This window comes from Lynx canadensis, chromosome B4 (assembly GCF_007474595.2).
Source record: "Lynx canadensis isolate LIC74 chromosome B4, mLynCan4.pri.v2, whole genome shotgun sequence".
In the NCBI taxonomy this organism is placed as follows: domain Eukaryota; kingdom Metazoa; phylum Chordata; class Mammalia; order Carnivora; family Felidae; genus Lynx; species Lynx canadensis.
In genome coordinates this window covers 54,017,850-54,043,069 of record NC_044309.1, presented here as the reverse complement: position 1 = coordinate 54,043,069, position 25,220 = coordinate 54,017,850, and the positions used below count along the sequence as shown (strand labels likewise).

The window sequence follows — 25,220 nt, the reverse complement described above, 5'->3', positions numbered from 1 at the left end:
GGGGGGTAGGGGGGCGGATCTGCGTGGTGCCAGATCCTTTAAGACTTTGAATTTTGAATCCCAGGCACTTGCCAAAGAAAAACGTTGGATAGTTGTGTCACAGGGCATGCTGATTGCCCTAGCTATTCTATAAGGGCTGCCTGAACAAGGGAATGGGGTGGCTCCACTTTCCCACCAACACCAACATGGTGGGACCCTAGAGAGCAGCACAGAGACCCCCAGTGGAGGCAGGACCCCCTTATGCCAAACTCCACCCCTCTGTACCTGGCAACAGCTCATTTACTGGGCAAGACTGACTCTGAGCCAACTCAGCAGCCTCTCCTCCAGATCAGCACAGCCAGCACTCTCGATGCACCTAGTGTACTGAAAGTCAAGTGCTTCCAAATGACACCTGCAGTTCTGGTTAAAATAGTCTAAGTTTTATGGTTGGCATAGAAGAGCCAGTGTTTTTCTATTGTATTTATGTTTGAGTCCTGCTTGGCAAGCGAGGGATAGTAAGCTACTTTCTTACTTGTGAAATTTCTATTCCCAACAAGGAATTGGTGATTCCAAGGAAGCCTCCTATGGGCAGGATTACCCATACAGGTACCAACTCCTTTAGATGTTTTTTGTTGTTTGTTTCTTTGTTTTGTTTTGTTTTTAAAGACTGGTGCATATAAACCACATCTTCTTCATCCACTCATCAACTGAGGAATAATACTTGACAATGAGAAAGAATGAAATCTGGCCATTTGCAGCAATGCGGATGGAACTGGAGGGTATTATGCTAAGTGAAATAAGTCAAAGAAAGACAGATACCATATGTTTTCACTCACATGTGGATCTTGAGAAAGTTAACAGAAGACCATGGGGGAGGGGAAGGGGGAAAAAAGTTACAGAGAAGGAAGGAGGCAAATCATAAGAGGCTCTTAAATACTGAGAACAAACTGAAGGTTAATGGGGGTTGGGGGAGAGAGCAGAACAAGCAATGATGGGCATTGAGGAGGGCACTTGCTGGGATGAGCACTGGGTGATGTATGGAAACCAATTTGACAATTATATTTATTTTTTTTAATATTAAATTTATTGTCAAATTGGTTTGCATACAACACCCAGTGCTCATCCCAACAGGTGCCCTCCTCAATGCCCAGCACCCACTTTCCCCTCCCTCCCACCTCCCATCAACCCTCAGTTTATTCTCAGTTTTTAAGAGTCTCTTACCTCTAGCCAGGCTTCTCAAAAAGAAAAGGGAGATGACCCAAATGGATAAAATCATGAATGAAAATGGAATTATTACAACCAATCCTTCAGAAATACAAGCAATTATCAAGGGATACTATGAAAAATTATATGCCAACAAACTGGGCAACCTGGAAGAAATGGACAAATTCCTAAACACGCACACACTTCCAAAACTCAAACAGGAAGAAATAGAAAACTTGAACAGACCCATAACCAGTGAAGAAATTGAATCAGTTATCAAAAATCTCCCAACAAATAAGAGTCAAGGACCAGATGGCTTCCTTGGGGAATTCTACCAGACATTTAAAGCGGAGATAATACCTATCCTTCTCAAGCTGTTCCAAAAAATAGAAAGGGAAGAAAAACTCCCAGACTCATTTTATGAATCTAGCTTTATTTTGATTCCCAAACCAGAGACCCAGCAAAAAAAAGAGAACTACAGGTCAATATCCCTGATGAATATGGATGCAAAAATTCTCAACAAGATACTAGCAAATCAAATTCAACAGCATATAAAAATAATTATTCACTATGATCAAGTGGGATTCATTCCTGGGCTGCAGGGCTGGTTCAACATTCACAAATCAATCAATGGAATACATCACATCACATTAATAAAAGAAAAGAACCATAGGATTCTGTCAATGCAGAAAAAGCATTTGACAAAATTCAGCACCCTTTCTAAATAAAAACCCTCAAGAAAGTCTGGACAGAAGGAACATACTTAAATACAATGAAAGCCATTTATGAAAAGCCCACAGCTAACATCATCCTCAATGGGGAAAAACTGAGAGCTTTCCCCCTGAGATCAGGAACATGACAGGGATGACCACTCTCACCGCTGTTGTTTAACATAGTGTTGGAAGTTCTAGCATTAGCAATCAGGCAACAAAAGGAAACAAAGACATCAAAATTGGCGAAGATGAAGTCAAGCTTTCACTTTTTGCAGATGACATGATTTTATACATGGCAAACCCGACTGACTCCACCAAAAGTCTGCTAGAACTGATACATGAATTCGACAATTATGTTTAAAAAAATAAAGACTGGTGCAAAAACCTTATAAGAACATCTAATATTATTTGGGGAGAGAAAACTTACACCCAAAATGGGAAGAAAAATATACTGAAATAGGAGGTATTAGTAGCTGTATAAGGATGAAGCCATCTTTACTTTGGAAGGGAAGGTATGAGTAGAAACTGAGAATGAGATATTGGTCAAGAGACACTTCATGGAGGAAGATGCCTATGGAGCAATTTGGGAAATAAAATAACATAGGTGAATTGGAAAATAAAAGGGACAGTAATTCTAGGGTACACAGACATTTAAAAAGGAGTCATGCAAGAATGAGACTCTTGTGAGGGATGTTTGTATTTGCATTTGAAGGGAATTTATGAGCCAGGTTTGTGTTGTGTATTGTGTCATGGAGTGAGATTGCAGAATCAGAAAAGGATGAGATATGATTCTCATTACCATGTGGAGGACAGACAGACAGAAGGATGTGGACAGATAGACTCTCCCTGGGAGGCAGTTGTTACAAGTCACATAGGTCTTGGTCTTCAAAGTGTGGTCCATGAACCAGCAGCATGGTGTCATCTGGGAGCTTGCTAGAAATGCAGAATCTTAGGCCCCAACCCAGACCTATTAAATCAGAACCTGCATTTTCAACAATCTCCCAAGGTATTTGTATGTTCTTTCATGTTTCAGAAGAACTCACCTTAGGTGATGGATGATAGTTGCCTCAGATGAGCACTATGGAAGGTCTGAACTTTAGAATTGGGAGCACAAGAGGAGGGGCCAAGGCTGGGAAAATTGAATTTGAGGAAGAGGGAGAAGTCTGGGCTTTGGCTGCCCTCCTGTCCCCAGGCCTCCCACACCAGACACTGTGCCATGGTTTGGCACTCTGCCACTTTAGGAAAATGCCTGCTGTGCCCATGTTGGAGTCCGCCTGGTCCTCGGGGGCTCTCCTGGGGCAAGCATTGTGGGGTTAGGAGAGCTCTCAATTCTGTTACCCTTACTTCATGTGATGGCCTGAAGAGTTATTAGATCATTTTAGTCATGATCCACCTCAAGGTTATACTGTTTCTTATTCATATGGTTGATAATGTGATAATACTAATTTAGGAGGCTATGGAAGTTGGGAGGATTGAAATAGGACCTTTTAACTGTCTTTCAGGAGAATTAGGGTTCTTTCCTCTTTCAGAAGTTTTAAGGAGAGACAAGATGACTATATAAAAGGCTGTACCCTGGTAGGGACCAAATTAAACCTTTTTAAGGAATATTTTGATGATTGTATTGGGCTAATAACAAAATATATGAGACCTATAATTCCAGAGACCTGAACTGATAGGCACTGGAACAATGTTATCAGGGGGAATTTTAGAATATTCCTCAGGCTTTGATGGTTTTTGTACCTCATCCTCAGTCAGAATGGGTGATAAGAGAGACTGTTGTTCAAGGAAAACATATTCAGATAGATGGTAAGGAAGAATTTCTGAGACTGGAGGGTGAAGGGGGAGACAGGAGGGTGCAGGCTCTCTGGCCATAGGCATGGCTGTCTCACTTGGGTTTGGAATCCTCAGGTGGTCCTCTGCCAAGAGACAGGAAAATTTACAAAATGAACTCTCACAATCTCCTTTACCCAAAGAATTCTCCTGTCAACTTGTGAAATGCAAGGGTGGGATGGATACGTGGTGTATGTAAAGTGGTGAAACATGGGGATGATGAAGGACCAAAGGAAAAAAAAAATCTTATTAAAGCATTGAAATCTACTAAAAATGATAAACCAGGGCTTGGATTTAGAAAATAAATTGCATGTTAGGGCTCACATAAGAGTTTTAAGTTTCCATGTCCTTCGTCTCTTCATGTATTTATCTTGTCTCATTGATGAGATTTAAAAACCTCCTAAGGGCACCTTTTGGGATGAGCACTGGGTGTTGTATGGAAACCAATTTGACAATAAATTTCATATATTGAAAAAAAATAAAAATAAAATAAAAACTTCCTAAGGGAAAAGAACATCTCTTTTATGTATTATCTCTTCATATCTCTAATTCCCACAAAGTGATGATAAACATAATAGCATAATAACATTTGTTGACTACTATGCCTATACTTTGTTCCAAACACTTTACATAATCATCTATTTAACACAAATGTTCTATGAGGTGAGTATTGTTTTGGTCACTTTACAAAAGTTGAAACTATGGCTCAGAGAGGTTATGCCACTTGTGTAAAGTGAGTAGTGAAGCTAGGATTTGTACCCAGTTTCAGCAAAGTTCATGCCTCTAACCTTTCAGCTGTCTTCTGCAGGGAGTAGTGGCTCAGTAAAGGACTGATGATCATTGAAACTTGATGGCATAGAGTAGTTGAAAGACAGTAGATAATTCCAAATAATGAAAAATGAAAAAAAAAAAACAATTTATTTGTTTTGTGGCATGTAGTCAGAGAGACACTTAGTGACACATGGAAGCTTATATTCACAAATTCTCTCATTCACCTTCACTGTGCCCCACCCTTATTCAATGAATTTTCAATGAATAAAGAACTTCATTGAAAGTCATGTGTATGTGCAAACTATATGGACATATGTGTTTGAATTTGTGTGGAAATATGTGCCAAGGAGTAGGCTACCTCTTTCTGTTATGTCTAGAAACATGTGCATATTTGTTAGACTTATTGGATATGGGGTGTGTGTGTGTGTGTGTGTGTGTGTGCAGTGTATTGTGTGCATGTGTGTGAGTGCATGTACACAAATCCTGAAGGACTTCAACCAGCTATAAGGAACTGCCTGCTTTCCACCCCCCACCCTCATTGATATATTTGTACCAAACACTGATATTTACTTTTCATCACCTCTCAACGGAACCTGGATGAGTTTTCTTCCTGGGAAGGTTATGGCTAAGACACTGGGCTGTTTGGAGCCCCTATAAATCTGCTGCAGTCATAAGAGGTTTGCAGAGAAAGAGAAATAGCAGCCACAATGCAATCCTTTCCTGTCTTTTACTTTCTAGCCTGATACACAGCAGCCGTTGTATACACACCACCCATGTAACCACCTCACCTCTCTCCTAGAACCCCTCATGGAAGGTACTAAGGGAAGACATTTTACTTCTTTACCCCCAAGTGAGACTTTGTATTTGGGTCATCCCAGAAAGAAGAAAATTAAAAACTGTACCAGTGAAGGAATTTAGATTTGATATTGTGAGAAACTGGTCATTTGTGAAACTAATTTCATGGAAATCAATGGGCTTTGACAGAAGCAAGGTTGGAAAGAGGAGTTGAATGTCTCTGTTTACATGTTTAGAAAACCTGAAGCAAACCTCCTGAAGGGGGAATGATCTGCACATGATTTGAAGGCAGACACAATGCAGGAACTGCCCCCCACCCCCACCCCGCTCCAATGCCAGTACTTGGGAGACTTTTTTATGAGGGTTTTTTATGACAAACTTTACTTTACATCTGACATTTCACAGCATCTCTTGTCCAGAGAAGGAGGAAATACAGCTATTATATAATATAGCATCAGTACATTGAGGAAAATGGACTATGGAGATGGAAGAAGAGATTTCTCCCTTTCCCAGGTATGCAAATTACCTGACTTAATTTGTGTAGTGTGTGTTTTTCTGTGTTTGTACTCTTCTCGGGAAGAGATTAAGAAGTCCTGTCATTCTTAAGAAATGACTCAGTGGGGGAAGAGAGGAGATGAGAGACATATAGGTGGAGGTATAATGGATATGCTGTCCCAATTGAACCTTACACCCCTTCAAGAAGACCAAGTACAATAAAACTGGGGATAAATGGAAGTTGAGCTAGGACCCAGGTCCTGGCTCCTGTCTTCCATATTCAAAGCCTCAGCTTTTGCAGTTTTACCTTGAAGTTCACTGGTCCTTGCATTTCACTCTCCAATAATGAACAGAAGTTAAATACCAAAGATCCTCAGCTTCACCAAATTTTCCTTTCCTTTCCATTCAAAGCAAAAACAAAATTGGCAGCTAGTTTAGGTTTGGAATCAGCAGGCCTTTTCCCTAAGACCTAAATAGTCTGGATGTCGGCAGGGACAGATCCCTCAAATTCCTTCCCAGAGACCAACTAGCCCAGAACAGCTATTCTCTTGTGGTCTTCCAAGGAATTATTAGCCCAATAGACTAGGAGGGATCCCTGGCATGGTACAGGCCAACTGCTCCACGGTGGGTTAGACACCAGAGGGGCACTGGTTCCCAGCTGACTCGACAAAATTTGTCACTGAAACCCAAGTTCAGCTGCCCATCATTGCTCCAAAAGCCAACACTCAAGAGGGGAGGTTTGTTTGGAAAGGAATATGAGCTTTATTCAGGAGCCCATCTACCTGAGGAGAAGGCAGACTCTTGTCCAAAGAGCAACTCCCAGGTCTCTGCCTGGCCCAGGGATTTTAAAGGAACTTAGGGCAGTTAATCAGCAAAGGGAGTACAGTGGTCCCTAATGTTGCTTGATTACATGCATACTTGATAATATCAGATACAGATGTTATCTCAGTTCTGGGAAATTGTGCAAGGGGGTCTAGTTCCTTGGTGCACAAGGGTGGGTGGTGTGGTGCAAGTTTCTGTATTCTTTTTCATGATGTGCAGAAGGCTCTGTTCTTTTCTAAGAAAGAATGCATGATTTATAGGTATACTAAGAAAGGTTAGTTAATCATGTGGGCTCAGGGTGCTGGTAGGGGATTAAAGAATAGTGGAAGATTTTCCCTGGGACGGCTCCCTTGGAGATGATTAGCACTTCAAATCCTTCGATGCACAGGCTCAGCATTTCATCGTTAGTATTTTGGCTGAGGTCAGCAGCATTAAAGGTTATTAAAGAACATCTAACCTGGAAAGGGGCAATAATGGGCCAAGAGGGGTGGGAGTCAGGGTTGTGGCAAATGAGTTCCATGGAGTCAGGCAACCCAGAGATCAAGTTTCGAGAAATTTTCACAACTGAAGATTTGTGGCTGAAAGAGACCAGGTTTCTGTGTCAAGGACAGCAGGACTGGAAGTGTGTTGGGGGAGATAATCACCACGGAAGTTGGGAGATGGAATGTGGTTGCTTTCTGTGGGTGGACACTTTGCTGATGGACGTTTTACCTGTCTTTTAATCCTCCCAGAATTATTAGGGAAATGTTATTAATTGAATCTTACAGGTGATGAAACTGAAGATCAGAGAGTTTGTATCAAGTGCCCAAGGTAACAGAGCATATTAAGAAGCAAAAGTAGAATTTGAACTCAGGTCCTTGGCTCTGAGCCATACCACTGGGAAGAAGGTTTATAATTTCACAATACCACTGGGCAGAAGGTTTTATTATTTTCTTTTATGTGACTGCCTTAGCTGAAGTTGTGGGAGTGGAAGGTGAGGCGAGGAGTGTCAGATAGGTGCTCAAAAGTGTCTGTTGAGAGAAGGAATGAGTTATCTCTGCAGATTCCATTTCCATGGTGTGGGCCAGAGTCCTACAGACTCTGTGGCAGGAAGGGGAATATAGCAAAGGAGTTCCAGTATGGGCCCAGAAACTGAAAATATGTTTCCTGTGGGTTTACATGTTTTCTCCTGGATATTCTAGATCTCTAGAATTTAGAGGACTGGGCACTGGATTTTTAGAAGAAAAGAATATAGTGTACATGTGTACAAGGGTGTTTGATGAGTGTATGAGAGTGTATAAGTTTGGATGTGCATGCCCTTCTGTAAATGTATAAGTTCATGAATATGTGTCTCTGTGTTGCATACATGTGACAATGTGACGTATAAGTGTGTATATGTGAATATTTTGAGGGTATGTTTGTGTGCATATGTATAATTGTGAGTATCTGTGTGTGTGTATCTGCATGTGTGCAGGTGCATTTGTACCTGTGTGTATGTGTGTGTGCTGTCCCAGTGAAGCCTGAAGACTCATAGCTGAAGATGTCTTTGATTTGTGCAAACTTCTGCCAGATTTCAGGCTGTGGTATGGGGTGGGGTGAAGCAGGAAGCCAGAAGAGAAAGGCTGTCTGTACTTGGGGTGTGAGAGGTTGGGTAGCCTAAGCAGTGGATGTCTCTGTCCTGCCAGGCACAAGGGGATGGCATCAGGGTCCCAGGTCTGAGGCATGGTGGAGACTGGTTCCTGAGGCTTTAGCTCATGGCTTACATTAGAAGAGCTCAGAGGCCCTGCTCTGACCAGGGAGGGCCATAAAGAGATGGGGACAGGGTGGGAAGGTAGACAGACAGTGGAGGGTTCAGACATACTTTCTGCACCCTCCCACCCCCAAGATTTGGGATGATGTAACCAGGCTGCAGTTCCTGGCTCTATGCTCCACCTATTCTGCCTGAGGCCATAGAGTCCCCAGAAGTCTTTGTGAACCACCTTCTGAGGCTGGGATGACCAGAATCACAGTGAAAAGTTCTTTCTGGCCAGTACCACCAAGACAGGTCCAAAACAAGTCCTTGTCTCTTTGAGACTTCTGGTAAAGCCATATGTGTTCTCTTACTGAATTTCACACAAGCTGAGGCTTTCAGACCCCTTGTGCTGGGAAGTTCTTACTGAGTCTAACTCAAATCCTCTTTTTGCACTTTGTGCCCAATAAGCCCAGGCTGAGTTTGTAAAATTGGAGCCCAGCACCCTCACCCCCACTTCTGGATGGAGAAGTAGGTCAGAGTGTAGGGACATTGAGAGGATGCAGGGTGAATCCTGGTGGATCACAGATGGGTCAGACCTTTCCTGGCAGGAGGGCCATGGTCAACAGGGCAGATTCATAGAAGAGAGATCAGAAACCACCAGTTTTTCCTGTTTTCCCTGTGACTCCAAGTAGTGCCAGGGGAAACTGAGGCTATGATACAAGGAACCAAGAATAGAGCCAGGAAAGTTCTTACCTGTGTGAAGATTTGAGGAGCCTCTGGAAACACAAGACAAAGACCAAATGATGAATGAGGAGAAGTTCCTCTTGCAGCTCGGGAAGTAGGAAGGGAGGTGCGGGGGCTGTGGGACTCTGAGGGACAGAGGGGTGTGTGTGCTGAGGGTGAGTGTGTGCACAGCATGGTGTTTGTGGTGTACGTGTCTGTGCTCCGTGGTTAACAGTCCTTTGTGCACCAGTCATGTATGTAAACATACATAAAATGGGAAAAAGGTAGTTTTTTTTTATATATGAAATTTATTGACAAATTGGTTTCCATACAACACCCAGTGCTCATCCCAAAAGGTGCCCTCCTCAATACCCATCACCCACCCTCCCCTCCCTCCCACCCCCCATCAACCCTCAGTTTGTTCTCAGTTTTTAACAGTCTCTTATGCTTTGGCTCTCTCCCACTCTAACCTCTTTTTTTTTTTTTTTCCTTCCCCTCCCCCATGGGTTCCTGTTAAGTTTCTCAGGATCCACATAAGAGTGAAACCATATGGTATCTGTCTTTCTCTGTATGGCTTATTTCACTTAGCATTACACTCTCCAGTTCCATCCATCAACTGATGAATGGATAAAGAAATTGTGGTATATATACACAATGGAATACTACGTGGCAATGGGAAAAGGTATAGTTTTGATATGAGTTTTATAAACCTAGCATTCTGAGCTGGCTTCCCACTGAGGACTACAAAGTATGCTTTTCTTTTATGAGCAGCAGTCAGGACAAATGGGAAGACCCTTGTACTGGGAATTTAAAAAACATGGGTTCCAGTTCTGGCTCTAGTTATCAGCTGGAACCCTGTGAAGCATCACCTCTGAGGCAGGATGTCATCTGTTCTCTGAAAAGTGGTACAGCCCACAGTACTGGGACCAGAAAATGGAAGGGGACTGAGTAGGTGATGGCATTTCAGGGGCCAATGAGAATAGGGATGCCAGAGGAGAGGACTGCAGGAGGGATTTCCAAAATCAGAAATTTGTGTGTTGTTGCTGGAGCCCAGGGCTCCCCCAGCCTGGGAGCCCAGCCCTATCTCAGCACCGGGGGCCCAGGGCTAGCTCTGCAGAGAGAGTCATTCTCTGCCACCCTCTTGTGGCTGCCCAGGCTTCTCAGGTCTTTGCCAAGAAGTTTCCCTTCAAATCCAGAAAGGCTTGCCACTCATCTCAATGGTAAAAATTGCATATATCAGGAAATGATGTTTGGTCATCCAACCACGTCTTTCCCCCCATCTCCCCTGGTTTCAGGAGGCACTCGCGACCTCATTAACACTGAAAAAGTCTTCCTGATATTTAACCCTATTTGCCATTGCCTGAAGTTTTAAGTTTGGCTTTTGGGGATGTACAGTGGAGACAAGGCGCTGAAATCAAGATATTTGAGCAGACAGAGCGATTTCTCTCCCTTCTTGGATTCCATCTCCAACCTCAACTTCCAAGTGTCCTTGAAAGTTTTCAAAGAAAAAAAGCAAGGATAGTGACATTCCTGGCGAAAATGAGTCTGGAGTGGACCAGGCACGAGGAGCCTAGGCTTCTAAAGATTTGCACCTGAGCTCAGTCCCTCAGCCTCAGCATGGAAATGGATTGGCAGGAGCCAGGAGGCAAGAGAGACAGGGATGCTGGAGGGAGATGAAATATTTGACAGATGCTGACGAAACTCCTTATCTGCTAGCTCTGGAATCCCTTTCCAGATTTGCACCTGAGCTCAGTCCCCCAGCCTCAGCATGGAAATGGATTGGCAGGAGCCAGGAGGCAAGAGACAAGGATGCTGGAGGGAGATGACATATTTGACAGATGCTGACGAGACTCCTTATCTGCTAGCTCTGGATCCTTTCCCACACACCAGGCTGCCCTGACTCTTCCCTTTCAGTGTTCAGTGCTCACTAGTGACTGCCTGTCTTTAGGGAGACTCCCCGGAGGCCAAGTGTCAAAGTGTCATTGGGTAGGAAAGGGGGAAGAGGAGGAAGGAGGAATGCCAGGTAAATTACTGAGGAGGAGGTGGAATGACTGGGATTTGGGCTGGGATCCCATGATCACTGGGGTGCTTGGAATGCTTGGCAGGGGAAACTCCAGGGGGCAGATGCTGAGTTGCTGATAGTGAGTGAGTGGGGCTGGGAGTAGGAAGGAATATTGAAAGGGATTGAATTCCACTGATTTAGGTTCTTCTTTTGGGAGACCTGGTGGAAAATGAGCCAGTGACTTTATTTCCTATATACAAGAGAATTTCATATATATATATATATATATATATATATATATATATATATATGAAATATACATATACATATACATATACATATACATATACATATGAAGGGTTACAGAGGCCATGAGGTGATAAAAGAGTGACACATAATTTGTGTTCCCCTTCCTGTGTTTGAAGATATGCTACATCTCCTCCCTGGACTAGTTGCCCCATGTAGGCCTGTCTGAGGGGTGCAAGGAGACATTGGGAAGTTCTGGCCCAGCATGCACAGGCAAAACCCCCAGGTTTTATATTTTGCATACACCTCTCACTTCTGGCAAAGTACCTCCAGAAGGCCTCCTGACTCTCCTCACTGCACTTCCCATAGAATGCACCAGATGCAAAGACACCTGGCTCAAGGGGACCTTAACTGCACTCCCAAAATTTCCAATGGCTCCCATTGGACTAACGGGAGTGGAAAGGGGAAGATTCAGGACCTGAATGGCCAGCATAGCCAGAAATGGGGCAAGCAAAATCTGTTCCCCCATTTCCCCTCATCTGCTTCTCAACAGCCTCTTTTCCTGCCCCTCTCTCCCTCCTGCAGCAAGAGGCACCCTCCCTCTCCCTGTGTCTCTGCACACCCACCTCCATCATATTACTTCACTTCCTCTGTCTCCCTCTGTCTTCTGTCCATTTCTCTACTCCCTGCTCCACTCTGTTTCTCTCCCTCTGATTTCAGTTGGGCTTTGCCAATTCTTCTCTGTCTCAGTCTTTCTCTAATTCACATCTTGTTTCTGTTCTCCCCCCTCCACCTCCACTGCTCAGAGCAGTCCTGCAGAGGGAGGGGTGTGGGATCTCCTGTCTCCCCAAAGAGGCTGGGCTGGGATGAAACAACCCTGTGGGGAGGTGGGGAGGTGGGGAGGTGGTCAGTGAGTGATTTTTAGGATGACTTTGTGTCTCTCTTGTTTTAAGCACAATGAACCTATTCCATGCAACCATCTTCTTCACAGGAGCACTTACAACTGCTGCTGCAGGTGCCTGGTCACCTGGCATCCTCTGTGGGGATTGGCTTCACAGCCTGCAGCACAGCCCTGAGCATCCTCACCAGAGACACATGTTTGTCCTTTAGGGTGGATCTGATTTTTTAAAACTGCCAAGTTTTTTTTCTGAGGCTGTAGAATAAAGTGAGGACCCAGCTGGGAACCAGTATTTCCAGTTAAATATAAGGTGAGTGTGAGAAGACACAGTGGAGGATGCGTCCTCTTCCAAAATGGCTCTGAAAGGTCATTCTGAAGGGGCAGTTTGCAGGATGTGACAGGAGTCATTCCTGGTGTTTGCTGGAGCCCCAGTTTAATATTCCTGTCTGTGAAAAACAGGTAGTAGTGCTCCCAGGAACATTCCCAGCCTGGTACTGGAGGATGAGGCCTGCATTTTCCTGAGATACTCAATCCAAAGGTCCTGCCCTTGGGGGTCTTATAGACACCCTCCCTGCAACTAATATGCAAAATTACCTGGTGACACTCACTCAGCTCAGATGAACAAGTGCAAAGGACCAAGGCAAATTCAGAATCAGATCCAGTTAGTTGATTAGGGAAAGCTACCTGGAAGAGGGCTGTTATGAGTGGGATGTAGAAGGAGAAACCCAACAGGGCATGGGATAGAGGGGGAAAAGAGGAAGAGAACATTTCTCTGTTGTTTCTGAAGCAAAATGAACAAAACTTAAGCCAGGCAAGAGAGAGCTTTGCTTGCCTGGAATAAACAGTTCTATTGGGGAACCAGCAAGAAGGGGAATAGAGGCAAGCAGAGGTGGACAGCCAGGCTGTGTCTCTATTCTCACATGCCAGAGAACAGGGCCTTGTCTTCTCCTCCTTTGGGATGGTTTCCTTCCCCCTGAGGTGGTTTCACAGGGGGAGTCTAAAGAATGGACACTAAGAGGTGCTGAAAATTTGAGATCAAACAGGAGAGGGAGGCCTTGGGGGATAGGACAGCAAACTAGGCTTCTGATGTGGATCTCTTACCTACAGGCTGTGTAATCCTTTTTGAGAGTGCCATGGCTGAGGAAGGAAATAATCATCTCCTTCCTGGAGTTGAGGGTTAGAGGGGAATTAACCTCCTAATATTTAGAGTATCTTTTATTCTCTTATGTGAGGCACATCATCTGGATTTCAATCCAACAGGCAAAGAAATAACAGCAAAGAGAAGACTTACCTTTTCCTGTTTGGGTTGTGTGTGTGTGTGTGTGTGTGTGTGTGTGTGTGTGTGTGTGTTTCTCTGTTTTTAGCATTTACCTACTGTAGCTCTAAGGAAATCCCTTCCAGAGTGTCTGATGAATTTATTTTGCTGAAATTAAACCCATCTCTTTAGTGGAGGCAGTTTCTGAAGCTCAGGATCTGGTTCACTCTTTCATAAAAGATGTGTGTCTGTGGGGGAGAAAGAGGGTAAACTTGGAGAAGAAGTGTAATTACCCAGTTCCTGGTTTTAATTACATGTAAATCCTGGACACACTGAAATTTATTAAACTTCTAAGTGTCCATGAGAGTGGGATAGACCTGGTGGGTGTTGCTCTCTTGTCTTCTCTGCAAGACTTTTCTGGACGTTTCCCTCTTCACTCACCCTCCCTCCTGCTCCTAAAGAGACTCCTTGGGTTCTGGATATAACCAAACATCTTACCTCTGAGACCTTCAAATGTGGCTGGCAGGGACGGAGGCAGAGAGAACAATTCCCTTTAGATTGCTTGTGTTAATGTTCTTAGGGTCTCCCCTGACCCTGAGAGGAGCTGGGGAGCTAGTCTTTGCAGAGTCCCAGAAAAGCCTGGGGAAGAAGGCACGGTCCAGATTGCCATGCTAAGTCTCAGGTCTTCACACACATGTTTGTTTGCTTCATTGCTGTTCCCTTGAAACCTAGATTCAAGCATGTATACTGGCCTGAAGGTTTCTAAACTCTGCCTCAGTTTCCCCTTTTGTAGGCTGCATATGCATATTTTGGAGGGTCCTTTAGCAAAAAGCTGCTTGAAGGCATTGATGGTGATGCTCAGAGGTGGCTACATTGTTGACTCAAATTAATTGACCGTCACTAATACGTTATTTGCTTATATTTTGCATGGTGCTTATTTAGCTCTCAATGCAGACATAGTCCCGGTCCTTACCCTCTCCTCCCTCTTCTCCATGTGATCCCTAACCTTTCTGTTCCCAGCACTTTCTCCAGACCTTGTCAGCCTGGCTTGCCTGCCTGCCTCTGTTTCTCTTTCTCCTTGGCCCCCACTTTCCTTTGCACTAGTTGTGCCAGGCTGCATTCACTTTGAAACATTTAGGGCTGATCTTTAGGGTCTTTTGATTGCAGCATTGTGGAGGACATAGTAGGGGAGGCAATTTTCATATCCATGTAGGGGTCTCTGGGATCCCCAGGTGACACAGGGAGGGAGCCAGGGGCAGCAATGGCAGCAACTTCATCCTGTCAGTTTTATGGGTGCACCCCTCACCCAGCAGCACCTGAAAGGGGACTAGGCTCAGCAGAAAGACAGGTGGTATGGAAGAGGATCCCAAAGCAGAAAATTCTCTAGGCAAGGACTGTGTTTTCCTTTATTTCCTCTAGCACAAGCTGAATACGTTATTCAGTTACAATGTGCTAAGAACGTTGAGTGAGTGTCTCTGGAAATCCCTGTTGGTAAAGCTTAAGCCAGTTCCCTTTTAGTTTTATTCCTGGAGTGATGGGAAACATAGGTGAGGGAGCAGGGGTGGATGGTGGTGGTAGAGGAACCTAGTAGGAGATTTTTCAGTGGGCCGTTGGGGGTTGCTTCTGTCATTGTTTAAAGGGCTGCTGAGGAGGCTCTTTAGCTGGATCAGGGACTGGCCTCCAAATTACCACAGGCTGGACTCCACTTAGCTCCCCACATTCTCCTCCTGACAACCAGTACAACCTCAATACCCAGGACTCTGGGGAATTTATTTACTTGTAAATTCATATCTTGCTGCCACAAAGTCTCCAACAAAGTCCCAGTTAAGCCCTCACTCCACCAACTCACCCAGATATGGCCCCACTAGTCTTCCATTCCCCACCTCCTGCTTTCCTTCTGAATTCTGTCTAATCCAACTCCTTCACTATTTCTCAACCTGCTGGTGTGCCCCGCCTCCCCAAATGCCCGGCCTCCCCAAGGGCCCTATCTCTAGAGGGCTCCTGCCACGCTCCACTTCAAGTGCTGACTCTGCTTAGCCAAGCCTTCCCCTGTCCCTGGGTTTGGCTTGCACTTTCTTCTCAGGTCTTTCTCCTTTGAGAAATAAAAAGCTCATGGGTAAGTGATTTCTCATTTTTATAGAGTTGACAAGGAAACTAACACAGAGCCAGAGAGGAAAAAAGGCTGGGCTTGGAGTTCTGCTATGGGGGTTGCATATTTCATGGCTGACTTTGCTTTGGGGGGTATAAATAGACCAGAAGCCCTGCAAATTTGGGAAAAGCAAGTAGGTTTGCTGGGGTCAGAGTGATTTGGAGGCCTACACTCAGCTATCCTGAGGAAAATATGAGTTAGGAGAGGTTATTCTTTGACACTTCTCCTACTTAGTACTTCCCACCTCTTTGTCCTGCCCTCCTTCCTGGCCTTTCCTTCCTGTTATGGTACAGAGCTTGCTTTATTCATCTTTGTCTTTCCCACAGGGTCCAGCACATAGTATGCTTAGACATGTTCTTTGAATGAAGATTCTTTCATCTGGCTCTGCTGCCTCCTTCATGTTTTGACACACTTTCTCACTTGAGATTCTGAAAGTCTCTATATCATATCTTCTTAGGGAGGATATTGGTGTGGACTTTGCAGAATATCAGATCCAGTTTTATAAGGTGGTCCACCATCACCAGAGAGGAGTTGAAGATATTCTTCCCTCATGCTAAAGGAGCAAGTTATTTATTTTTTACAGCTGTGAAGGTATCTCTGTGCCTTTCTTATCTAATTTTAAAAAGTTGTGGTAGGATTGATTATAAGCCAGGTCAGGCTGTAGGAGGAAAGATTACCAAGATCCCCTGGGGTGTGGCTGCCTACTGGTCTTTAAAACACTGTGTGAAGACTTGTCTGAGTTCCCAAGTATATTGTAAATGAGCCAGTGCTAACTAAACCTTGAAACTTGATGGCTCTGTTCTTTCTCTTAGAATCTATCAATTTTATGTACATGAATTTATTAATTTATAAAGCCTTGGTGGAGAAGCCTGAAATAGGTCTGGCTTCCTGGGTCTCCAACAGGCCATTTGTTCTTATTGAAGTACATATTTGCAACTCTTTAAGGCCTTAGAGTCTTAAACTCTTCTCCACCCTTCTCTGCTCCCAAGACCATGTACACTGTGGGCAGTACTTCAACACCAGGAGCCCAGACAATGCTTCTCCATGCATGACACCTATTTTATTGCTTATATGTGCCAAATGTTGATTTCAAGGTTGTCTTTCTCTTGCCCTCTAGAGTTTCTTGGGAATGATTCTCCATTATCAATTAATATGTGTTATATGCTTCCAAAGGCAGATTCATTTTAACCTTAGTTTAAGCAAAATCATGTGGAAAGGCCAGTATCTTTAACCAAGTATATTTCAAATTGATAAATATGATTTTTGGATTATATCTTTTGGTTTATCCTTGTCCCTTTTTTCTTTTATTAGCACAGAAATCACAAAGCAAAGTGGGGATTAAAAAGAACTAGTGAAGAGGGATAGAGAATATTCCTTAAGAATTGGTGCCCAATGCTCTTTGTGTAGATTATGTTGCCTGAGCTGGGTGAGGCAGATGGATCTTGGTGGAAAAGTCATATTGATCTATAATTGGATAAGAACTCAGGAAATTGTGGCATAATACAACTTTAATATGACTCAGATGATCTGTTCTCTTTCCTACAGCAAAACAAACACAACAATTAACTTTCCAAGGCAGATGGTAGTGGTATAGAACAGCTACCTAGGGCTATGACAGGAACCAAGCACACTCTGGTGAGAGAGGACACAAGAAAGAGACAGCCAAGTAATTTCATGGGAGGACAGAAGGACACAGTTAAATATATGAAGGAAGATAACCAGGGACATAGTCAGCCTTTCCTAAGATACTTTATGTGTAGTATATTACTGAAGGTGTATATTGCGAGGAGGTCCATGGCAGAAAGAGTCATGAGCTCCGACAGCCCCTAGCTGCAATTCTAAATGTGGAGACGCGGTATAGTGATGGATGGGGCACTGGATGGATTTCTAGAATATGTGCTTACAAGGAAAGGAAGGACTTGAGGGGGCAAACAATTTTTTCTTGGGAAAAAAATGAGCATGGATCAGTGTTCATTGTAGACAAAGGCCATCATATATTATAGTTTGGAAAACAAGGTGGACAGGATTTCCTTCTCCTGCTTTCTCCTGAGGATTTTAATTAGGTGTTCATTGTTGACAGGATTCAGGGTTAAGAAAAGGGAGTTGAGAATCATAGGGGGAAATAGGGAGGAAATTGATTTTCACTGTTGACATCAATGTATCACGTCACTTTCTAATCCCTTAATTGCACATCTTTCCTGGTTTTTCCCAGCCTTTTCTGATTCGTGTTTGAGAAATGTCATTTTTATTCTTTCTGGTAGCCCATCTAGTTTCTGAAGGTCTCTAGATGCAGAAGCTTATGCTTTTCTGACTTGTCGGGTTGATCATCATGTTTTGATGTGATGATAGAAATGTTAAGAATTTCCAAACTGGATTCTGACTTAAAATAAAGATGTAAATGTGTCAAGTCATGAGTGACAAGTTTTGTATTTCCCTGTCTTCTCTGAAATTATCCCAGAGGGACTAGGAAAAACCACCTTGTTCACAACCATACCAGAATGATACTAGATAATATGGAGTCTATACAGCCTCTAAAGAAAAGCTAGCTACCTGATTGTTTACCCAAATAATGGTGTAATGATACTAGTGTAGAGTGTGAGTATAGCAAGAACTCTATAGATATTGTGAGAAGGAAGCAAAAATGTTTTGGTCCACATTTACATAGATTTTGGTCAACATTTCAGTGGATGGATTTGGTCTACACACAGTTGGTGTGAAGCATGAAGTTTACATCAGGATGGGTTTTTACTGACTTGGAATTCAGCCTCTGCCAGACTGGGAATGAATTTGAGAGGTGTAGGGCTCGGGGTGGTCATGTAGGTAGGAGAGCTTGAGAAGGTGGCTGTGTTTCCTCTTGGTCTAAGGAGCAGACAGTTTGGGGGCTGCCATGTCTTCAAGTCTTGGTTAGTAATATTTACTTATAGAATTAGGGTTTCTAGTCTCATTGAGAGACATGAAACAGGTCCTACCCTAGAGTGATTTTATTTTAGAAGGGGAGACAAAGCCTTCTTCCAAGTAACATGCAAACAGAATATAGTACAAAGTAAGATCATGGGTGGGAGGATGCCTGGTAAGTGGTCTATTTGGTGAGGTTGTTCTCAAAAGACCCCTAGGATACAAGTTTGGATATTTATTTTCTTTACTATAAGCTGAATTTGGTTAGTCCAGCTTTCTTTCCAACTTTTCAGGGTAGCTATCTGACTTTTACTTCTCCTTCCCTAGGGGAGAATTTACATATTTATTATTACTGCAATGATGTTTCTCTCTTTTCCTTTCCTTTACAGACCATGGTTGAGAATAATAATAATTATTATATTTTTATAATATATTATATTTAACTGGATCTGTCTAGTTGGGTAAACTGAATTTACTGATTCAAGGTGTGGGTGGAGCTTGTTTTGTGTTTTTGGTGGGGGGCATGGAAGAAAGGCATAGATACGCTGTATTTATTGGGTAATGTCCCAAGTTGAAGATGTAGCTTGAACCATGTTTTGCTGGGAAACAGTTATACACAATGCCAAGGTGGGGATATCCATTCAAGCTGCATCATCCATGCAACTTTCTCAGGTTGACCCATGGAGTATACAGAAAGATACTCACTAGTTTTACCAACCTGGAAAATTAGGTCCTTACTACTCTTACTACTACTCTTATTTTCCATCAACTATGAAGATATCTGGGATGTTGACATGCCTTTGCCTTGACTATTCATTTCTGATTTAGGAATACCCTTCCTCATTTATACTTTATGTATTTTTTTTTACTTATTTTGGCAGGTGGGTAAGTATTGATGAAATGACCTTAGTTGTATGTTCCCAGAGAGGACTATTTTGTATTTGCCACTATTGTGCACTGTGTGTAACTGACTGTGTGATGATTTGGGGGTAATGGTGGTGATGTATATTATTTATGGGAGGTAAAAATGTTGATTTTGCTTGAGTTCTTTTGCACAAAGAATCACTGTGGTGCCTGAACTTTATAATTTGGAATTTGCCTTTATTTTCTTTTACATGTAGTTGAAATCTTATCTTATCTTTAATAGATTTGAATCCAGTCTTTCACACTTAGAAACTTTTTGTGGTTTTTACTTGAGGGATCTTCCAATAGCTCATGTTAGACCCAACCCAAAGTACACAGAACCATTCTGTGTAGTTATTTACAGATAGTACAGGAAAATTATGATAAATACAGAAAATTATTTTTTCTGGAAGCTTATATTATAAGGGCATTTCAGGGATACTTCCTTATCTTTCTGAAACAAGAGAAGTCCTATTCTAGACACCATTTAATCCTTTGACTATGGTATCCCTCCTCCCTTCTTCAGGCTACCTTTAAATGAAGCCACTGCAGTTTGAGTATCATGTCATGTTGCCTAATGACAAAGCTTTAGGTGACTTATTTTACAAATAAAGTAAAACAGTGGAAGTAATAAAACTCTGGATTGTCTGTTCAGTTGTGACATGTTCAGGGAGATGACACTGGAGGAAATCATATATCTCACAGATATTGTACTTTATCCCAGATGAGTGGGTTTCTTAGTTTATACTTTACTTTGTTGTGATGAAAGAGACCTAGACCTCAGTTCTTGTGTCAGATCTCTGATATCACCAAAGTGGGCTACAGAGTGTGGGGTACTTCCTTGGCTGTAGCCAAGTAACTCTTTGTACCTCAGGTTTTAGCTGGGGAAGGAAATGCAAGCTAAAAGCATTATCAAGCAGAAGTTCTGCTCCTTACAACACTCCCACCCCCACTTATTACTTCTGCCCTCTTCTCTACCTGAGTGTTCTTGTGCAAAGTTCTAGGCCTGTGAGTTATGCCACTGGACATTAATGAGGGGAGAGTAGGAGGGAAGGAAAGAATACTGGAAAGACCAGATATCTATCTACAGGTGTGACCAGAGAAGCTTCCAGAAGGAAAGTCATGCTGGACAGGGTTTGAAAAGAACGTGTTCTAGGCAGAGAGGGACAGATTATATGAGGGCTAATGTCAATGCCAGCAACATGTGCAAGTGTTGGCAAAGGTTTGTCCTGTTCATGAAAAGAGCCACAGAAAAGTTTAATAGTAGGAGTAAGTGATAGAACAACAGTGGAAAGAAAGACTTATAAATATCATGTTAAAAGTTTCAACTTAATAGAGAACAGAAAATTGCAAGTCTGTTGGGAGAGAGAGAGAGAGAGAGAGAGAGAGAGAGAGAGAGAGAGAGTGTGTGTGTGTGCATGCATGTGCACGTGCGCACGCGCACAAGTGTCTTTTTAAGACTTGAGAAAAGTGTCATTTTCCAGAAGGAGGGTAGAGAATACTCATACTTCAGGTATCTAATGCAGTGTAGTGATCAGGAAGGATGTAATTTAGGTCTTTATCCTGCTTTAAGGGCAGTACTCTCTGATAGCTGCTTAGTGAATCTGAGTGAGAGCTGATAGGATCTCTGTTTAGAATTACCAATTTTATGGACAGGAGGGTGGACCAGAGAGTGTGGCAGGAAGCTGACCCTGGATATGCTGTATTTGCAAAGTGTAGGAACATACTAGATAGAGGTCTGTTGTGGACAAGGTGCTAAAAGTCTAAGGAACTTCATATCATCTGAATTGAATTGAAGGCGAGTTTGGCTATCCCCCAAAATCTGAAACCAATGATTTCAGTTGGAATTTCTTAGATTTGTTCTAAACTTTTTATGGAATTTCTCTAATAAAGTCAGGATCCTTTGAGTCTTCTTTGTCAACCCTTTATTTCTGGACATATTTGGTGTTTCCCTTTGAAACTGAAATAGGAAGGCAATCCTTTATCTTCTCTGTTGATCTTCCTATGCCAATAGCATGTTCAGAATACTGATTATTCCTTATTTCAAGTCCATATTCATTAATAAGTTTAAAACAATAATGACAAAATCATAAAATACACAAAGATATCTGTGTTGATGCCTGATGTCCATTCTTCTTTGTGCTTATTTCCATGGATGATTAATAAATACTAACAATGTTCTAGGTGCTGTGAGCTCAGAGCTGGCCACAGACATGGGTCACAATGGGGAACACTGATGCCAATTTTTATATGTTCTAGTAGGTTAGGTCTCTAGTTGTCAATGACAACCAAACAAGAATGATCAATCAGACATAACTGAAGTCCTTTTCACTAGAATCACCCTCCTATTTTAGATCTGGAATAGGGTTAATCATACTTTGGAGTGGCATGAAAGCTGAAATTTTTCTGGTACTTGTTCTTCTGAATTAAGAATAGAAACAAGATGGCTGTTCTCTGGAAAACATTCCCATTCTGCTTGTGATTGGCAGCCAAGTCTGGGGAGCAAATGGCCAAATGAATTAGGAGGCTTGAAAAGATGTTTTGTTAGGGCCACCTGGGTGGCTCAGTTGGTTAAGCGTGTGACTTTTGGTTTCAGCTTAGGTCATGATCTCACGGTTCCTGAGTTCAAACCTCACGTTGTGATCTTCACTGACAGTGCAGAGCCTGCTTGGCATTCTCTCTCGCTCTCTTTCTCTCTCTCTCAAAATAAATAAACTTTTAAAAAGATGTTTTGTTAAACCATCCTCATTAAACTGGCACCATCTGCCTTCCTACCCTCCTTTGTCCCAGTTGGAGCTGTCCTTTTTGACAGATGTTTCCTAATGGTGTGGGCCAGCAGCAACTGGAAGCCTCAGTGATGGCTGAAGTTTGGGAAGGCCAAATCTGTAGGTATTTAGCTGTCAGAAATATTACAACCATCTCCTTACCATTTGGGTCCCATTTTAGAAAATGTCTGCTCCCCACCCCCATCTTCCTTTACACAATAAGAGTAAAGGTTTCATTTTCTTCTTTAGCACTCCCTAACTGTACTGAAGATTGTTCTTTTCCTTCGTAAGAATGAGGCAGTGACCAGAAAAGATTTAGAATAGAATGGTGAAAGAATAATATGATGAAAGTATTCCTATGAGGATGACTTATATTTCCTATTGAGATCCATTATCCTATAATTCCACTAAAAGCCAAGCAAAAGGAGATGGGCTAACGTTGTGGGCAGGAATTACAATTAGCTATTAAATCATATCTGGGAACTACTGGGGTAGGTATAGCAATTCTTTGCAATCTTTCTTGGCATCCAAAAGGACAATCCGAAGACATTTTGGCCCTAGATTAAATTAAGTTTGGATTTTATCAGGACAATGTTTATTTGGAGATTTTAGTTTTGATGGTCCCACTACTTCCAGTTCTGGCTCATCAATATCTATTTGTGAGGAAAAGAAAGATATTAGCAGAGGATGACCTTGGAGCAAATAAAAGAACATGGCTCAAATACTCCTTTTATAGCAATTCCCTAGAGTCTTGCCTTTTGTGAAGGTAGGGTGCTCAGGAGAAAGAACATGGTCTTTGAAGCAATAAAGAACCAAATTCAATTTCTAGCTCTCCTTTTTACTGGCTATATGAGCTTGGGACAGTTATCTAAACTCTCTGTCTATAAAGTGGAATAATTATGCTTATGTCATTGGGCTGTTATGGGGGATAAATGAAATAACATATGTGCCTTACCTGCAGCTCAAAAAATTCTGGTTCACTTTCACCCCCCTCTTAACGCATCCCTAAATCTTGCACATATACCTGGTACTAATACTTGCCAGATACCATTTTTCTCTTCTTCCAGTTTCTTCCCATGTTCCCAAATATCTCTAGAATTGAAGTCTAGGGCCCTGGTTTATTAGTTTGTGTTAATCCCACAAAATGATAAGAATATGGAATTTTTATAACTGTACTAACATGAGCCATGGTTGTGGTTACTTTTAAGGTTTTTTGGCTGGCTGACAATTTTGGTTATAAAGCAAAGTCAAGAGAGTTCTATTTTCCATCCACTCCTTTGATCTAAAGTTTCTGATTTGGGGCTAGATCATTCTGGGTGGAATGATCCAACCAAAATGATGGCAAGTTTGTTTATAAAGAGTATTTAGGGGAGGAGAATCCATAGCCTTTACTGCTGGGATATTCTTATTTTCCTCCTATCTTTTTGGTTTGAAAAAATATGAAAACTACAAATATGAAAATTGCAAGAATAGAATAATTAATACCCATTTATTTTTCACCAGGATTGACCAAGTGTTTTAATATTTTCCCACTACTTGCTCCCTCCAATGTGTGTGTTTGTGTTTGTGTGCTTGTGTGTATAAAATATGGTCCATATTCTAAGTATACTAATTGTCTGATTTTTTTATAGTAAAATATTTCTCCCTGATGCAGATGCAGTTCAGGGTTCTGCATTACGTTTCATTGTCATGTCTCTTTATTCTCCATTAATCTGCAACAGTTCCTCAGACTGTCATTCCTAATATTAACAGTTTTGAACAGCATGGGTCAGTTGTTTTATAGAAAGTCAACTTACTGAGGAAAGTTCTTTTGTAGACTGATCATTTTATCATTAGGTTCAGGTTACACATTTTGGGAAAGAATATTATATACAAATATTCTTAATGATAATGAGTGCCATGCAGGCAGGGAACACATCTTTTTCCTCCCTATTGTGTTCCTCCCTATTGTGTTCCTCCCTATTTGTGTTTCCTCCCTATTGTGTTCCAGTCCCGATTCCCTAGGACTGGCCTTTAAAAGGTGCTTAATATTTTTGAATGAATGAATGTGTGAGTGAATGAATGAATGAATGAATGATGTAAGATGTACACTTCCATTAAGGTCTATTATTTTTCTACTTGAAAGGAGAAAGAACATCCTTCTCCTATATCCCATACAGTCCCATTTTTACTGTACATGTTTGAAGGCTTAAAGGTAACCCAGGACCTCTGTCAAGATCCACAGAGAAAGGAAATGAGATGGGACTATGAGGTGAGGCAAGCTGTAAAGTCTCTTTACCCCAGGGGTGGGTGATAATCATAATATTTTGAGAGTGGACAATGAATAAGATGGTTCTTAGATGGAAAGAAACACAGGACACAGAAGCTAGAAGTACATGGTATGTTTCCTTGCTGAAAGAAATTAGTCATTTGGATTTCAAGATTTTATTATACTTTCCTCCTCTAACTCCCATTTGAAAATATAGAATTATGTAAATTGATTTCTGTCTCTTTTCCTTTCCCAGAAGGACAACCCCACAATTCTCTCCTTCTCCACCATCCATCCCCATCCCTACTCACACACAGAAGTCTGTATCTTATAGCATTTATAAAAAGTGGTTGGGCAGTGATTCTCTCCAGATTATTTGTTGTTGGGAAACTGTAGAACTCCTTGAAATACTCATATGGATGTAGAGATTTTATCTCTGTCACCCAGGGGAAGTGAGATTATGAGAAGTACTCTTTACTTCTCAGAAATGTGTTTTCAGGCTTCCCTTGGGGTCCTTTCTCCAGCTCTGAGCTTCTCAGAAATTTCTGACAGTCCTTTCTGAGGCATATGGGCCTTGGGATTGAATTCACCTATTTAATTCTGCAAGGCTTCAGAGTGCCTGATGTATATGGTTCTTATCCCCCTTCTGAGACTCTACCTACCCTTGTCTTTGTAATCATTAATATCATCAGTTCCAAGAAAGCACCCTTTATCTCCATGTCAATTCTTCATTATCCTGAATTATAGTGGGAATAGTCTAAAATAGTGAAAGGTACTAAAGTGACTTAGTTTTCAGTGGTGGAGTCCTGCCTAGAGA

General features: G+C 42.2%; 1 protein-coding gene across 4 annotated transcripts in view; it reads left to right on the top strand.

Moving 5' to 3' along the window:
• Window positions 1–25,220, top strand: part of LOC116738193 (cationic amino acid transporter 3-like) — a 47,508-nt gene that overhangs the window by 11,303 nt on the left and 10,985 nt on the right. For 2 of the 4 annotated variants that reach the window (XM_032593929.1, XM_032593928.1), the window contains exons 1-2: window positions 4,336–4,388; window positions 5,697–5,804. The exons of 1 other annotated variant lie outside the window; for it this stretch is intronic. The gene's annotated coding sequence lies outside the window, so the exon portion shown is untranslated. Of the gene's footprint in view, window positions 1–4,335; window positions 4,389–5,696; window positions 5,805–24,280; window positions 24,407–25,220 lie in introns of those variants that run through there. One more of the 4 variants, XM_032593927.1, reaches the window with a different exon arrangement.